The 18,050-nt window shown below is 35.2% G+C and overlaps 1 protein-coding gene across 3 annotated transcripts in view; it reads left to right on the plus strand.

Annotated features, from left to right (window-relative positions):
• The first annotated feature begins 731 nt into the window (after nt 1-731).
• Nucleotides 732-18,050, plus strand: part of LOC124637874 — a 158,014-nt gene continuing 140,695 nt past the window's right edge. For all 3 annotated transcript variants that reach the window (XM_047174597.1, XM_047174598.1, XM_047174599.1), the window contains exon 1: nt 732-1,004. The gene's annotated coding sequence lies outside the window, so the exon portion shown is untranslated. The remainder of the gene's footprint in view (nt 1,005-18,050) is intronic.

The following is an 18,050-nucleotide window of genomic DNA, read 5'->3' on the forward strand; positions in this document are numbered from 1 at the left end:
AAATAGTGTAGCTAGTAAAAAAAATATTTTAGAAAAAGCTTCATCCCGTGCCTATGAAGAATGTTTAGTGAATAAAAACATAACTTACAAATAATAAACACAGAAAAATAGGTAAATAAATAAAGTTAAAAAGACAAGAAGTTTCCTATACACAAATTTTCATGATAATAACGCGTAAGTAGTACAGCCACTAAATTGACCTGAAAAGCTCAATACATCATCATCCTCCGAGCCTTTTCCCAAACTATTTTGGGGTCGGCTTCCAGTCTAACCGGATTCAGCTGAGTACCAGTGCTTTACAAGAAGCGACTGCCTATCTTACCTCCTCAACCCAGTTACCCGGGCAACCCGATACCCCTTGGTTAGACTGGTGTCAGACTTACTGGCTTCTGACTATCCGTAACGACTGCCAAGGATGTTCAATGACAGCCGGGACCTACAGTTTAACGTGCCATTCGAAACACAGTCATTGGTGTCTAAGATATACTTAGAAATTACATACAAACTTAGAAAAGCTCAATACACTCCCCAAAAAATCATACCGCCATACAAGCACTATATAAAAAGAGGACCAGTTCCCAACAATGCAAATAACGGAACCCTTACACAATATCCATCACAATTTCATTCAATATAAAAGAAATGTTTGCACTTTAAAGTCAACTACCGACACGTCGTACCGGCCCTTCGTAACCGCCCGAATAACGTTTCGTTCAGCTAAATTCAGTTCTACCGGCGCCTTCCAGCTAACCAGACGTCTCTGCGTGCCTATTCATCCTGAACGCGGCGTAAATTTTTAATTCCCGAACAAAAACGAAGGCGTAAAACCGAAACTTGGTTCGAATCGAATTGTTTTCGGTAATTCGTGGAGTGATGTGTAACGAATGAATGGTAACCACAAATGTGAACATTTTAACAAGATTGTTTGGTTGTGGTGAATAAGTTTTTTGAAGTGAACGCGTGTAGGGACGTTTGGGCGGTCGTGCTGAAAATTTTTTCGAGAGGTATGTAGTTTTTTTTTTCAGTATTTTTAAATAAAATTGAATATTTTTATTTTAGTTCTACAGCTCTATTTATACCCAATAGGAACAGTGCGCAGATAAATCCACACCCAAAAACTACATATAAAAATCTTTTTGTGAGAAAACTAGTACCTTCATTGAAACATTTTTTTTTATTCCAGAGTAATTTCAACTTATGCGAACTGATAAAGCGTGTTCTGTGCTAATCGATCGCATTTATAATAAGAACAAAACAATTGTGTCACGGAATATAATTAAACAATTGCACATACATAAAGTAGACGTTACTACAACTTAAATGTACTAACGTATTGTTTTTATTGCGAAGTAATTAATGAAGCCATATCTATCTACACACTGTAACTAAACCTATAAGGTAAGGACTTGAACATGTAAACTTACTACATGCTATTAACATACTATAAGTAAGATTATTTTATTTATTTTATTCAAACTGAAACCTAGAGTTTGTATTATGAGATTATAATAACTTAGACCCAAAATAAACCAATATTGAGGGTGAAAATACAATACACAATCATCTCTTCAACTAGCAAACATTTACATAAAATAAAAAATATTAGAGGCAAATACTTGATGCAAATATTTTTAAAGCTACGATACGATACTAAGATAACACGATAAAATCTTCTTTTTCCTTTCTAATAGGTAAAGATCTAATTTATTCCCAGAAATTAATGAACGCTATAGACTCTAATTTCCCCTTAAAGCCTTAAGACTTGAGAAGCTGACTCGGATGCACCGCATAATCCGTAATTACTTGCTTTAATAACTTATTACTTTACCTTCAACGAAGGAAATAATTTTAAATTAAATCTATCTAGGAACAACCTTTGAGGACAGACATACTATTTTATGAAAGAATTCTCTGTCTCGGAACATATAACATTTACTTGGAAACTACTTCATTTTACGTTAATTTACGTTGCTAAACAGAGCTTTTCAAACAACTTTCGCGCACTAAACATGACTTTAGGTAACAGAAATACAATGATGTGTATTGACTGATGTAACACGACAAAAGTGTATCAAAGAAATCCGTAGTACATTGGAGCGCAAATATACGCAAGACACAATTGATTTTCTATTGTTTTATAAATTAACAACGTACAAGCAGATAATTGACGATTGATTCAAAATCGAAATTCACTACGCCATGAAATTGAAAGACTAAATCGAACAAACAAGTAATGCGTAATAAGTTGTCTGTTACCACCTTTAATTACATTCCCCAAGGCCATAATCAATAAATAAATCATTATACCATGGCTTAGTTACTTTGAATCATTAACTGGTAATGTTGAACCTATGGGTACATTTCTATCGTACAAAATAATGAGACGAACCAAACAAACTTCGTGGCAGCTGATATAGTTCCCATATTTCGTTGTTATATACATTTATGTCCAGTAGTCTCCATTATGATTTAAATTTTTAATGTCTGTAAATAATCTTTTAGAGTTCTGTATTGTGTGCGACAAAATGTTACCCTTTTAGTTCTTATTTGTCAGTAGAGTGCCTTTCTTAGTGAAGTTGCATTTTCATGAGCTTTTTGGTAGAAAAGTCATTGATCGCTGTGACTATTTTCAGAAAATTTAACTTGTTTTTAGTGATTAAGTGGATTAATCTTACCTTTCGGACTGTTTACTCCAATTAATCTCATCGTATGATATTTGTGTTGATAAATAAGTATTCTATCAAGAATCGGCCCAGTCACGTAATAATTTTAATATTCTTAAAAAAAAATATAGCATTGAATTCCATAAAGTAGTATTAAAAATACTGTGATCCAAATAGGTATGACTAATCCTATTGATTTCATTATAACAGTTTATAATTTGAAAACCCATTGTTGACACGTTTATATCCGTTTCAGCATATTTTAGCACATCGCATTTCGTTTTATTTATTTAATCAAGCATTGTTTGCTGTGAGCATTAATCCGTAAATATATTCTTCAAAAGAATCACATTCTTTTAACATGGATATGTTTTGATGAAATGCAAAATTTGAAAAAAAAAACTCTGATTATCGTAAAATACAAAATTGACCCGTTGTTGTATACGCAAGACACGTTTGATTTTCTATTGTTTTATAATATTAGCGACATACAAGAGGTTTTTTATCTCCTGTAGGTAAAACATTCTTTTCAAGTCCAATATTTTTGCATTTTGTACCTATAAAACAATAGTTTAGCTATGCGCAAAACCGGTTATAGGACCAAGTGAATATATTACCACTAGCTAAGAGAATCATGAAACTAAAAAATGATTGATCAGTGAACGTGTAGTAGAATTTCTTTCACAGCTCAGTCGATAGACATTTATCGATAAACGAAACAGTGTTATAGGAAATTGGACTTTAGTGAAAACCTAATAGTTTGTAGGAAATTACAGGTTCAGTGTGAAGTCAAATTAATTGTACCTATTTTATTCGTCGTAGTTATGGTTTTGTGATGACGTCATTAGGCACGTCAACGTTAATACATTTTTAAGTAACTATCCTCACGATATGAGTAGAAAGTGATTTTTGCGGTTACATGTAATTTTTTGGTCTAGCTTTATAACGATAGATAGAGCTGACTAAAAAACTATTATATTTTTATATATTTTTTTAATATTCTGTAAAATGTTGCTGAATAATAAACACTCATATTTTTGGAAAGATCGTGAAATATTTTTCGAAATTATCGTAGGAATATGTAAACAGCATAGGTTATTGTTGTAGGCTAATTTTGTTCCACAATTTCTATGGCAATTTCCTTATTTTTAGCATGAACTTCATAGGTATCTAAAGCCCATTGAAACAGAGAAACAGGAGGCGTATGCCCCATTCTACAAATTTTAATATACAAAGGATTTCTGCAAGGCAGTCATGCCTCATGTAAGCCCACAAAAGGAGACCGTTACATCTCTTGATTTGAGAAACATTATGTATTAAATGCTATCTATGTTTTACACCTTTCCCCAAGTCCACTTCACTTGATTGTTAGAAATTGCTGCGGCTCTATCATGAGATCAGCTCGATAGTACTATTTCATTGAACATAGGTATAGCTGCAAATTTTTATGACGCTAATGTATGCTTTTTCTGAAAAATAAATTATTTTTTAATTTATTAATTGACTTCTATGGCAAAATTTACGAATTATTATTATTCCCAACATTGTATTTAAAGCGTAAAAGCTTGTATCATATCGCCTACTTGACACGTCGATGACAAGGGTAAAATTCAGCATAACAAACACCTTCCCTCTTCGGAACCCATATTCTTTATTTTTACATCTCATGACCTAATTCTAACAGCAATATTGATTACGTAGGCAGAAATCCCAGATTCTAATTCTACTGTGAAATACCCGTGTGGTTGACTGAAATAACAAAAGACAATCGACTAGCAGATTTGCAAATAAGTTCGTCTGTATAATACATTATCTGGCAGTGAATTAGGGTCAGTTGCTAATTTATTTAGATCCCTCTCTCTATCATCTTGTTTATATTTTAAGCAGGTTTGCAAGTAGCTCTTATTTTGCCGTGAATTATTGTGGTACAGTAGAAGTTACTTAAATACGCCATGGATGAAAAAGTAAAGTTAAAAAATTACGGCATCTTATGAAGAAAATTACTTACATTTTTGGAACCACCACTCATACTTTTTAAGGCGACAAAACTTTATTTTGACTGACCCAGTTTCGTGGCTCGCGAGTGTATCAGCGAGATGAAACTGTTTGAGCGTGCTTTACGCTTGAGCGAATTGAGCGCTAACAGCTTTAGTTAAGGATGGTAATAAAGCGCTTCTCTTAGTTATTAGCGCTTATTCGTTGGTACCGCAATTTTCAATTTATTATGAAAGCCGCTTTTAAAGTTTATTCTCTTAAATGTTTTTAGTTTAATTTTGTGAATACTTGCGTAGTTTTAAGAAACAATAAGGAGTGCTAAAGTTTCTTTATGTTAGTCAGTGACTAAAGACAGCGTCGAATTGAAAAATATGGCGTATATTCTACAAATTGACGCTGTAAAATAAAATAAAAACAAAAGTTAAATTAACATTATTTCTTTGTATTTTCCTGAAGTTTAAATAATTATTAAAATTCTTAATTACATCAATTTGCATTTGAAAGTTTCATACTAGGTCTGATTTAATTGTTGAGTGAAAAGTCATTCAGATATGATTGCTGGCACCTGTCTACTCTGTTGGCACGTCTGACAGCCTTAGTAGCACTGTGATTAAATGCGCTTAACTTAATTGATAAATCATGGGATAAGTGTTTGATTTATTAACCTGCCCAGCCTGCCTGTACCTATGTATGTGAAGAATTTCTTGAACTAGCCTCACGCTAGTGACGTTTCAAAAAATGACGTGCACATCAAAAGTATCATTGGTACCTATTAAATACAAATAAATTAGTAAAATGCATATTTTTTTAAGAATATACAAAATTATGCTGCATTTATGAACTTACATTATTGAATTACATTTATGAATGAACATTCGGATAGCTACCCGGGCGATATTTTTAAAGTCTACTAAGCCTTAACAAGAAGTATTAGATAAAGGAAGTACAATCAAAAAAGCCGTTCTCATAACAAGGCAACAAACATACGCCATCGTGAGGCATTGTTTACATCCTCACACGTAATTAGTTTATATTCTACCTTCAGTAATTAATTCTGTTTCGTGTCACTTAAGCCGGGATCCGCTTTCCTCGAGATCTTTTGGCGTATATTCTAAATCTAATTTTGAAAGAATTAACTTTGCGTACGGGCTGGATTAGATTTGACTTATGTATCTACAATATGGGACGAGCATCTTACAGGAATTTGGTAAGTATGTACAAAAAAAGTAGAGCTACTTTCATATGTATTTTATTTATTCTTAGCCTTAGTTAAGAGGTATGACGAAGAGTGGCATACTACAAACTGTTAGTCGGACGACAGTTTGTTCGGGCTCACAAATAAGCATGAATATGTACGCTTATTCAACGATCAGGCATTTGGCCGGAATCAGAAAGACTAAAAATTGTGATTGAATTCACGATTTTTAGTGTGATAAAAGATAAGTATATAGGCAAGGAAACACATCGATTAAGTAAATAATATTTAAAAATACATTATAATTCTAACAATATTCAAGTTCGATTTATAAACAAAATGATCTTAATATAGGGAAATATTAAAACTAAGTATCAAAATATTCATCCGCATCGCTGTCAGCTGGGATCGTGCCCAAAAGGCTGGCTGCATTGCCACGCTGGATGACAATGCATATCCTTTGACCGAAGTATAGGCCAGCCCTTTGGTCACGAGTGGACTCCACTAATCGCTTACTAATTTCTCGAAAGAGTCTGTGGGCACTTGGGCCCCATGGTCCCAGGGTTTCAACCCCAAACGGCTCAAAAATGCAATTGCCGGTGAGGTTTACATATTTGTGCCGCTTGAGGTTTTCCGCGGCTGCAGCAGCTGCACCGACACAGCTCGCCGTACTGGGAAGGTGGGAAGGTGCAAGGGTGTCGACGCAGGTTGCGTCCCACACCAAAGACCTTCCCATCTTCCAAGGCATTATAGACATCCCGTCTGGTCTCTTGCCATCGTCGCGTGCCAAGCCTCTGGGTTCTAAAATGGCTGGCACTCCGGCGGTGACAAGAGCACGACGGATAATGTCATTTATGCTGGCGTGTCGTGCCATGCGACCAGCACTTTTGCTACAGGAAAGACCATGGTGCCCAAGGCGGTCCACAGATTCACCGCACTGGCAGCGATGCGGAGCCGCAGTGGGAGCGCCGAGGCGTAGGCATGTAGCGAGCCGGAATGTAGTGTCACCCAATATGGTCCCAACGCTGGGTGACGGCAGTGCGTGAAGCCATAACCCTGACTCCCGCTCTCCCACAGCCAGTAGGCGGGCACGCTCAGCAGTATTGACAGATGTTTCAATTAGTTTATTTCTCGTCAATCTGCAGAGCGGCTCGTCCCACTGTCTCTGGGAAGCCGGGTTGTCAGGGAAGGCTGTGTTTGGGCAAGCCACCTTCCAGGCGTTCATGCCATCAGTCAGACACGGCACCTCAGAATCGACCAGTGAAGGGGCTAAAATTTTTCTGGTCAACTCCTTAGTGCCGCAGACCGAGGATAGGAACGCCGGTAGACTTAAACTGGAAATTTTGCGGACACCGAGGCTACCGAATCTGATCGGAAGGGTGGCTTGAAGCCACGCTCGGTCGTCCAAGGCCAAATTAAAAACAGATGTAAAAGTAGAACGGATAATTTGGTCAATTCTGTCTAAAAGATGTGGCTGCTTCCATAAGGGAAAGGAGCGAAGGTTGTATATAAATTTTGGGCCAAAACAACAGTATTTTACTAAAGCTTGGGTTTCCTAGGAAAGCGGTGCCGTCATATAGCGACCGTCATATTACGGACGCAAATAGACGGCCGTCTTTACGGTGATGACATGTGGAAAGTTCCACGGCCGTTTTAACACACCGTCATAAACTTTTTGTTAGTTGTATCATACTTACTAACCTGTTTTATTTAATATTTCTCAAATTTCACGACACCAATTCTGTTTTAGTTGACTTTTTCTATAATCTTTACTTTTTATATTATATATTGCTTCGTGGTTACGAACGAAATCTATTAAAATTTCGTCGTCCTCGCTGCACCAAGAGTTGTAACAAATTTTTGACGTTGTTCCGAAAAAAAAAAACACAAATACGTATTAAAAAAGTTTCACCGCTTTCAATAAAACGTTCACCAAACTATCTGACACCGTCAAGACGGCCATCATGCAAATGGCGGCACCGCTTTTTGAAGTTACGGCGTCAGTTACCGCTCTCTAGGAAACCGCCCCATTTTGTTTACATAGACAACGTTCTGGTGACGTCATTCACCGCTGTATTACGGCCGCTATATGACGGCACCGCTTTCCTAGGAAACCAAAGCTTAAGGTAAAAGCCGAATGAAGATTAATTTTAAAAAGTCTATCCGAAATGTCATTAAAATTTGAAATTTTGTTATCTATGAATGTTGTGAAACTTTCTTCCAAAATAGGTGAACCTAGGAGGTGCAATGATGTTTCGTCCAGAATTTTAATTTGAGGTGCTATGACATTAAATTTTGATATGACTGTCTGTCTGTCCGGGATGTCAGGAACAAAAATTTCACATTTTGATAAATTTAGATCCAGTCCAATCGAATGAAATTTTTCTTTTAGGAATATGAGGTCTTGGTAATATTTAAAATGAATCCAATTTCATAAATCTTTCAATGTCAAATTCATCTTCATTTCACCTGTAACTTAGAATACGAAACGGGAACAGATTCAAAGCATTTCCAATTAGACACAAATTCTATTCTGGAGATGAAGACGTCATTTACATGTAACGCCACTCTGAGCAGACTGTGTCGCTCAATCTTCATTAATTAGTCTTGATACTTATTGAACTTACAACATGGTGACGTCAGAATACTAAATCATAGAGCTTTACGTCATAAACGTGGACTTTAGTGATTCATTTTTATCTTATAGTTTTATAGGTGTGTTACGTATGTATGTGAAAGGATGGAGAGGTAAAGGAAGGCCGAGGAAAAGATGGATTGACCGCCTGAATGAGGTCTAGAATAAGGAAGGAGTGGATGTTATTATGACATCTGATGGAGAGAAATGGAATCAGGAACATGTTGCTCCGACTCCAAATAACTTAGAACAGGGTAGGAAGAAGGAGAAGAACAAGACAATCTTATAGGTACTTATTACAGACACAAAAACCATAAGAAACATTAGAGCTTGCAATTTTAAACCATCATCAGGATGATGACGCACTCGTTCCAATTTTGAAGGAAAACATGTCTTCTTCAAAACAGAAAAGTCATTTCCTATTCAAAACAAAGTTTTTAAAGCAGGATAAAGTGCTATTACAAGATTTAGTTTCTTGGAATTGTTGAAGCTTCCACTTCCCTGTTATTCAATGGCAAACATTGTTTCTCCCAGTGGTTTCCTTCTTAGTTTCCGGCTTTCATTTGAAGGCAAACCTCATTTTATTCACCTCTATTGAGTATAAGCAGAATTTAAATTCGGAACGTTGTGTTCATAGGTTCAGCAGTCATTTATTTCCAGAGCTAATGAACCGAAGGAGCATTGCAACTAATGAAATATCCACAATGCATTGAAACTTGCTGGAAGCCAGTAGTGGAAGCCAGTCGTGCAGTTGATATTCGGAACGTAAAGCAATATGTTCCAAGTTTGATTGTTCTATCGGGCGGCGTTTGACTTGTAATAACTTGCGTATTGTTGTATTGTGCTAGTGAGGTTTCTGACTGAACGGGGCACGTTAATTGAATTTTGAATGTAATATTGACGTGTAATGAGTGATTGATCGCTGCATGCATGTTTGATTTCTGAACTTTTTATAGGTACTTACTGTTTTATAGCTGTGAATAATATTTTTATAAAAATGTTAATAAAAAGTGCTCAAAAATTGCTAAGTGCAATCAAAAGGCACTAAAACAAAAAAAACTCTAAAACTATATTAACCTTATTTCGGTTAAACATATAGCAATAAATTATTACTTCGAAGGTATTCGCGGCTATTTAACTACCTACTATTACAAGTTTAAGTTTCCCCAAGGTTAATAGCCAAATTAAGTTGGTTAATAGGGCCACCGGTGAGGTATCGTAGTGTTTTGGGAAGTTTTGTTATGGGTAACTTACTGTAGAATAGGTCTAGCAAACTAAGTCTTGGTTACAATTTCAGACTCAATTTCAGTAATAATATGATAAAATGTTTTATTAGATCACAAGTTTGATGACAAACTATAATCATCATGCATTTGAAATTCCACTATTCATAAAATTCAAAACCGTATATGTAGGTTAAGTTGTCGTCAAATACTTTTGTCTTCCTGATGTAGGTAATCTAGATTGGTTTGGCTTCGTCTTGTGTATAAAATATCCAAGCAAATAAAAGTAAAATCGAAATAATATTTGGACGAAAAACTTTCCGACATAAAGCAACAATGTAGTTCAGTGTTCAACTTTACATCACAAAGCATTCTAACCTAATATTAGCTGTTTGAATTGAATTGTAACAACCAAACAAGCGTTACAATAATAATTTCCGTTAAAAACATATTTTTGCATTTCTACGTTTTAATTCCGGTGATGGCTGTAAGGCTATGTATACAATTGCGCGGTAGAAATAGCGCGACTTTTCTTTATTATTTTACAGTAATAAACATACCTCTAAAAGCTGCCACACTTTTTCTCAACTTGTAATTACTGGTGGATCATAACATGCAACACACAGCAGACTGTTCGTTTCAATTTTCTGATCTACTATACGTGTCAAAAATAAATCGTTTGTAAGGTACGGTGATGGATCATGACAAGTCTGAAGTTGCAGCTGGGTTGCAGCGTAGGTCTCTTAGACACATAACGCAGGAGATAAATATCCTGCAATGCCTAACTTCAGCCACGAACAGTCTTATGATCATAGATTACAATACAGCATTGGTTAAGAAAATTGCGTGCAACAAACACCGCATACGTGCCATCGCATTCTTAACTGTATCCTCACCCTTATTCGCGGCTATTCCAGTTATTTAGAAGGCAATTTGTTAAGCGTCCAATTACCGAGAAAAAAAAACAAATTACCTACACGACTGACGATCAACTGATGAAAATATTATACGGCCGTGTACGCATGTATGTATGTTTCTACGCTGATCCGACGACCTCTCACATATTTTTTCATTTCGGCTATGCGCACCATTTCCTTGATGAATAACATTGTTTCGTAACGATGTCGGAATTAATAAAAAATGTTTAGGGTAGCTGGTAACTGAAGTCGTTAAAGTCAATTGTATGAAATTGTTTATTGTGGTTGTAAATCCTTGTATTGGTTACTCTGTTGCGGAGATGTTTTAAAAATTATTTGGAGTTAAATAAATTAATGTTTCTTTTTTTTGGTGTAAAATCTGTATTAATATTTCCTATATATCACCGTATCCCCGTATCTACAAATGTGTGGTTTATTTTGTATTTTTTGGTGTTTATTCACACTGAAGTAGAGAATTGTGTCACATCATCCACATTTTGATAAAGGGGGATATTTTTTCAAAACTACAAAAAATATTTTCAGTTACATATTTAGGTATTACACTTGCGTGATATATTCGCGTGACAAACATAATATTTACTTGCCGCTTATTAAAAATAAGTTACCTATACTATACCTAACGGGTTTTGACATGAGCAATATATTTATCTAATTATTACAAACTAGCTGTTGCCCGCGACTTCGTCTGCGTGGGCAATTTGGAATTGTCAAAATACTACTTATGCCGTAGCGTAGGTGTATTCTTTTACATAACAATATAATTAGGATTACCACTTAGCAGCAGCACGTTTAGCAGCAATCAAGGTGGTGTCGACGGTGTGTGACTATTTATCTAAACAAAAGAAGTAAAGTTTGTGACGTTGAGGAAATCTCTGGATCTAGTCAACCGATTTGGAAAATTATTACGTAATTCTCACATAAAACAAAGGTCTGACAAAGTTGTCATTTGTACATTTTCTGCAGCAGCTGCGACAAATCAGGAGCCAGAAAGTCTGTCAAACAGTTTTACTTACCACGGATAACGCGGTGTCTAGTTCACTGGGTTGAAGAGATCAGATAGGCACTCCAAGTAAACATTGGTACTCAAAAAGATTCGGTTTGACTGGAAGCCAACACCCACACAATTGAGGAATAGCTGGGTGGTTGATGACTGAGTCATCAGGCAAGCGCATAGTTTCACTACTTGTATTTTGGGGATTTTCTGTGCACTCACTCACTATGTTATGTTGGAATTCCACCGAAATGTTTGCATTAGTTCACGATCAGGTAAAGTATACGTCCGAGAGAGTAAGTCCAATTCGTGTGTTGGCACTTGTTATTACAAATGAGTCTACGCATTGGTATAATTGTTTTATATTATTATCTTCGTATTATTATGTAATAGGCGGACAGTTGAAGGCTATGGAAATTATTTATATTCATGTCTGACTGTATTGATCAATATATTTTATTTGGTAGGCATTTTTCTAGTCCATTTTTCTACATTTTGAGAATTTGCTTGAATATTTATTTTTACTGCAAAGATAAACTATCTTCTCAGGATTTCAATGTATTATCAGATCCTGGACATAATGACAATAGGATTACGCAGGAAGTATTTTACAAACAAAAAAAGAATTGCTCAAATCATTTGGTAAACGTCGGAGATATTAGGTACCTTTACCTAGTTTTAAAGCTCATTCGTTTATACTAAAATGCACTGCGTACATATATTGCAAGTGATAAAAATTCTCCTATACCTATATTTATTTTCATGTTACCTTTCCCTATAGATACACATACTTTAGTTGCTACTGAAGACTCTTTGACGCAACGATTTTTAATATAAAGTTTGCGCCGAAGTGCTTATTTTTTCCGTTTATGGCCGCCTATCTTACGCTCAAGGGAAATTCAACTAAGATTGAGATAATGTCGTATATTGTACATGCTGTGATAAATATATCATAGGCTGGTGGTACCTATCATAATAATGTTGATGAAATATAATGTATTAAGATATGGGTTAGTAGGACTCGCTTAAAGTATAAAAATATGGTCTCAAAAATGGGGACAGGGTTAAAATTTTACTTTATAAAATGTTGTGCAGAGGGTTAATAAAAGTCACAATTTTTAGGACTCGAAAGTTGTTTGCGAGTGTAGTTTCAGATATTCGTATTGGAATAGAACTTTCTGGAACACTACGCTACTACTCCCCAAAATTGTAATGACGTTGGGGTCGGCTTCCGTACGGACTTATAGGAAAAAACCTTCTACGAGCTTCTCTGAAATCACGCACAAGCATTATGTATTTCAAATACCTATGTTCGCGATTGTTAATCCAAAAAGGGTCTAAACCAACATTTTTGTGTTTGAAGGCAAAGCTTGCAAGTCGTTTATTTCAGAAGTGGTAAAATTACATTCATGTCATTGGTAGCGCGAGGTATCGACGTACCTATGAAAATATTATTCTCTATTATACCATATATAATTTACCTACATACCTGTAGCTTTTACCCCAATGTTACCTCCATATAAACTGAAATATTTCATCACGCGTTTCATGTTACGTTCGCAATACTAATTTATATGGACCCACGTTGCAAGGGGATGAAATAAAATTACGTAGATATTTTTTATCCGGAATGTGCCGGAATAATGGTTAGCGTCAGGAGCGCCGTCACAATTCTCTGATCCTCTCGAAATACATATAGAGAGTTGCTACCTAATTGCTACCAGCTACCATTAGTTGCTACCAATTGCTACCCTCGTGGTTTTGAAGATATTCAGCATCCAAAGGTGACAGCCATTCTGATATCAGGATGGCTGTCACTTTTCCCAGTGTGAAGAAACGGCGCAAAAGTATTGAGTTTTTTTTTCACCCAGAGTTGCTACCTAATTGCTACCCTCCAGAATTAAATTTTGGGCCACAGAGATTTCCTGGATAAAAAGATATTTAAAAAATGAGTTTTTACGCCCTGCCAAATTAAATTAGCAAGCTGTCAGTTAATACAAATGAGTACTTTTGACGTAGGCGCTATCTATTATAATCCGACAGCTGATATAAATGCGGCCGAAAAGTGAACTAAAGCAAGCCGCCATCTTTGAACATCATTTTTGATTAGGTGTATTTATAAATGTTACCTGTTAAATGAAATTTCCCGAAATGCATGAAAAAAGTATTTATTATAATAACCTCAGCCTTCGATTGTTAACACGAAAACATCCAGTAAGGCCAGTCGTGTAAAAATCATACCCAACTCTACGTAAAACATGAACTGATTTGGTCACAGTAAAACAATATTGATTTTATTAAAAAATATTTTTATTTCAGTCACCGACTTAAAATAGACTCTTTTGCAAAAAAAGCGCCCATACGAAATCTTAGTTTTAAGGACTAAAAAAAATTCAAAACACCGACGAACATTCTGCAAGCGATTAGTCCAAAACAAGGTTTACAAATTTTTTAGCAATTTTAAAATATTCAAATTTAGAATACACTCTCACGCATGCTTGGCTAACCTTTTTGATGCTAGAAACATACTACAATCATTACAACCCTTTGAAACACACATAAAGTCCTTAAAACTAAGATTTCGCATAGGTGCCCGCTTTTTTTGCAAAAGAGTGTATATCATACCCTGACATGATTTAATAAATTTTGAATTATTTCGTGTTAACAATCGAAGGCTGAGGTAATTATAATAAATACTTTTTTCATGCATTTCGGGAAATTTCAGTCAACAGGTAACATTTATAAATACACCTAATCAAAAATGATGTTCAAAGATGGCGGCTTGCTTTAGTTCACTTTTCGGCCGCATTTATATCAGCTGTCGGATTATAATAGATAGCGCCTACGTCAAAAGTACTCATTTGTATTAACTGACAGCTTGCTAATTTAATTTGGCAGGGCGTAAAACTCATTTTTTAAATATCTTTTTATCCAGGGAATCGTTGTGGTCCAAAATTTAATTCTGGAGGGTAGCAATTAGGTAGCAACTCTGGGTGAAAAAAAAACTCAATACTTTTGCGCCGTTTCTTCACACTGGGAAAAGTGACAGCCATCCTGATATCAGAATGGCTGTCACCTTTGGATGCTGAATATCTTCAAAACCACGAGGGTAGCAATCGGTAGCAACTAATGGTAGCTGGTAGCAATTAGGTAGCAACTCTCTATATGTATTTCGAGAGGATCGGAGAATTGTGACGGCGGTCCTGACGCTAACGAATAATGGACCTTTTTATTCAATGTCAATTACGCCTGATATTTTTATATGATTCGACATTTTTCGATTGAAAGGCAAGGTTAAAAATGGGATTTTATTAAAATATTTGTTTTTAATATACTGCGATTGACAAAAAGCAGTTCTGAAAGCCCTTTTTTACCAATTTGTTTGAAGATATTCGGGATTTAAATTCAGAGTTTTTATCATACAAAGGCAAATCTCAGGAACAGTGATAAAGGGAGATTGATTCGAAAACTATTGCTATTATTCATAGCTTAGTAGTTTGACTGTATTAGAAAAACCGATAAAGCTAAAAATATAATCGGGATATAAACGGCCTAGAAAAAAAGGCTGAGGCCAGACTCTATTATAGTGCTTAAAATACTTCAACATCAAAAACCAACTATTTTTTTTTTTTTTAATAAAAATAAATGTTACGAAAAGCTTACATTGTACGTTTTAACACCTCTTAGATATGCTGACAGGGTAGAAACCAGCTACCAGGCTAAGATATTGTTGAACTAAAAGGCCAATATTTTTGCCTATCAAAGCACCAATTTATATCTTACTTGAGGTTTGATACATAAGGGGCAGTCCAAAAATATCTTTAAGAGCATACTGCTGACTAAACAGTCAGCCAACAGTTGACCCGATGTTTTCAGTCTGTCTAGTGCCGGCTAAGTACACTATTTTATATATAACAAAAATCAGGCTTTATAATGTTCGAACTACCATTCATTTTGATAACAACTCTCGGCTGACTAAAATTTTGCTGTGTGATCTCTAACTTAATATACTTACCTACATGATGCAGTGTTTATGTAGGCAGATAATTCACTTTGTACCCTCGCAGACCAAAGTTATTCTATCGCGGTAGTTTTATAAATTCCGAACATTTTGTTTTAGGCGTTCTTTTATTGTCTGTACGAGATACGACGGCTTATCGTGTGATCCTTACGGAATTTTCTAGATGCTTCCATGAATAATGTTGTACAGCTTTGTTAGAAATTTTCTAGGAAAGTTGAGATTAGTAGAGGCAGTGGCACCAGTGCTGCTGTGCTTCATAATCTTTGCATATTTAATTTTAATATTCATACATATACTAACGTTGGATGTTGACTGATAAGAAAATACTCAGTATTTGGGAAATAATTTGCAAGACTTTTTACTGATAATGTTATAGGTATAGGTTGTAGAACTTTTTGCTTAATTCATTACACATACACATTAAACAGGTTGATATACGTAGGTACACAAAGAACAGAATAATTATTTTTTCAAATAGGTAAAACTATTAATAAGTAGATACATGTCATTGTGGCAAAAAGTAAAATTGAAGAATTGATTTGGTTGATTGAAGGTAATTTTTTTATTAGTTGGCTATATTTTCAAAATTAAAAATCTCAAAGAACGGTTTAAAAAACTGACCTACTGCTTAAAAACAACTACTAAGTAACTTAATCAATTCCCATATTCTCATATACATAAATCAATACACTTATTTATGTTCTCCTGGATATCAGAATATCTTACACAGTAATAACTCCTCGTTTCTAAGTTAGACGTAAATAAGGTAACGGAGTTAACTTGTCCGCTTGAAATATTTATTGTTAACTTAAGCTCTGAGGAACTTGCTTTACAGAACCCTGTAATACTTCTTATATTTATTGGAAATTAGTATTTAGAAGGAACAGATAAGATGGTACATTTTAAAAATATATTGCAGAGTAAAAATTACAGAGTTAAAGTAAGCTTAATTTCATTAAAAAAATGTGCATATTCTATAATCAAGTCTTGAAAGCTACTAGAATTCAAAACAGCTTTCTTATTTATACTTTCAACGTCAACGTGTTAAACACATACCATTTTCTTAGAGTGCAGACAACATGGTAGAATGAAAACTAAAGCTAGTGTAGACATGTGAAAAATACATCAGTAGAATCACGACGATGATAGTGTGATAATACAATTTTTCCTATAGCTCCCTAGCCGACCTCTCAGGCGAAAGGCAGTTTTACGACTTACTGCTACATGTCTACCCCATGGAGTACTAAATGACTAGAGGAGGTGCCATTACGGAAAATCTCCTAAGAAAGTAGCTCGCCAAAATACGGGTGTGCGAGGGACCGAGGGGGTTATATGCCTTCCTTGGACACGTAAATTTTTTGTAATGCCAAAAATCGTTGACAGATGTCTTAAAGAACCCGAACGCCTCGATAGTCCACTCGTGCAACTGATCGTTTAGGTCATGTCAAGGCGGGCGCCTTACAAACTTGACCTAGAAGAAGGCGCCTGACCTACTTGCATTTTAGCATCTCCGCTCATTCCTTAGTCCGTGGTATCTACCCTTATAAAAAAAGAACCCAGTACATTCCCTTTGGGACTATTGGGCAGTTGCCCAGATGGAATTTGTTTCTAACGTACATCTAAAACTTATTCGACCGTGGCCATCTTTTGTCCATTATTTTTATAAATCGAACGTCTAGAAGCAATTTGAAATACATGTTCTTTTTACGAAAAATTCGCGAACATTCTAATGAGGATTGCTTTGGTCTAGAATTCTAGATTATTTGACGAATTGTAAGCTATTCTACTTTTCATACAGATGGTAAGTCTTAATTAAAAAAAAAAGAAATGAATTCTCAGATAAGAATAATGTAAAAGTGAAAGGTTTCCAAACGTTGAAGCTGGGAATGACTAATTAGGTTTTAGTGCTAGATTTTTTTTGTATTTTTGAGGGCTTTTATTCCAAGATTGTTTCGTGTTTTATTTGTTTAACTTAATGAAGTTACTTTGTTTTACTAACAAAGGGGAAATAATGTTTTAAAGTTTGACAAGATGATTTAAGAATATTTTGAAAAGCTGGCAAACTTCTTTTATACTTCAAAGTACTGAATAAAGGCGGTCAAGCCGAAAACTTTCGGCCCTTTCAAAAAGTCATAAGAAGTACGAAATATTGATTTATTAACTTCTTCATTAACTCATCCATAGAGTTTTAAAAATTATTTAATAAGCCTAATGTCAATAAATGAATTTGATTTGACTCTGGTTTTGTCAAAACTGTCCCGTTCAGTATAATGTCGGGCCCCCATGATTTCACAACCACGCTTCTCTAAAGAAAGTACATTGATAACTTATTTTTACCAAGGTGTCAATACCATAGTTTCTTACCAGATTATTAACAAGACAGACATCT

This window comes from Helicoverpa zea, chromosome 16 (genome assembly GCF_022581195.2).
Source record: "Helicoverpa zea isolate HzStark_Cry1AcR chromosome 16, ilHelZeax1.1, whole genome shotgun sequence".
Classification (NCBI taxonomy): domain Eukaryota; kingdom Metazoa; phylum Arthropoda; class Insecta; order Lepidoptera; family Noctuidae; genus Helicoverpa; species Helicoverpa zea.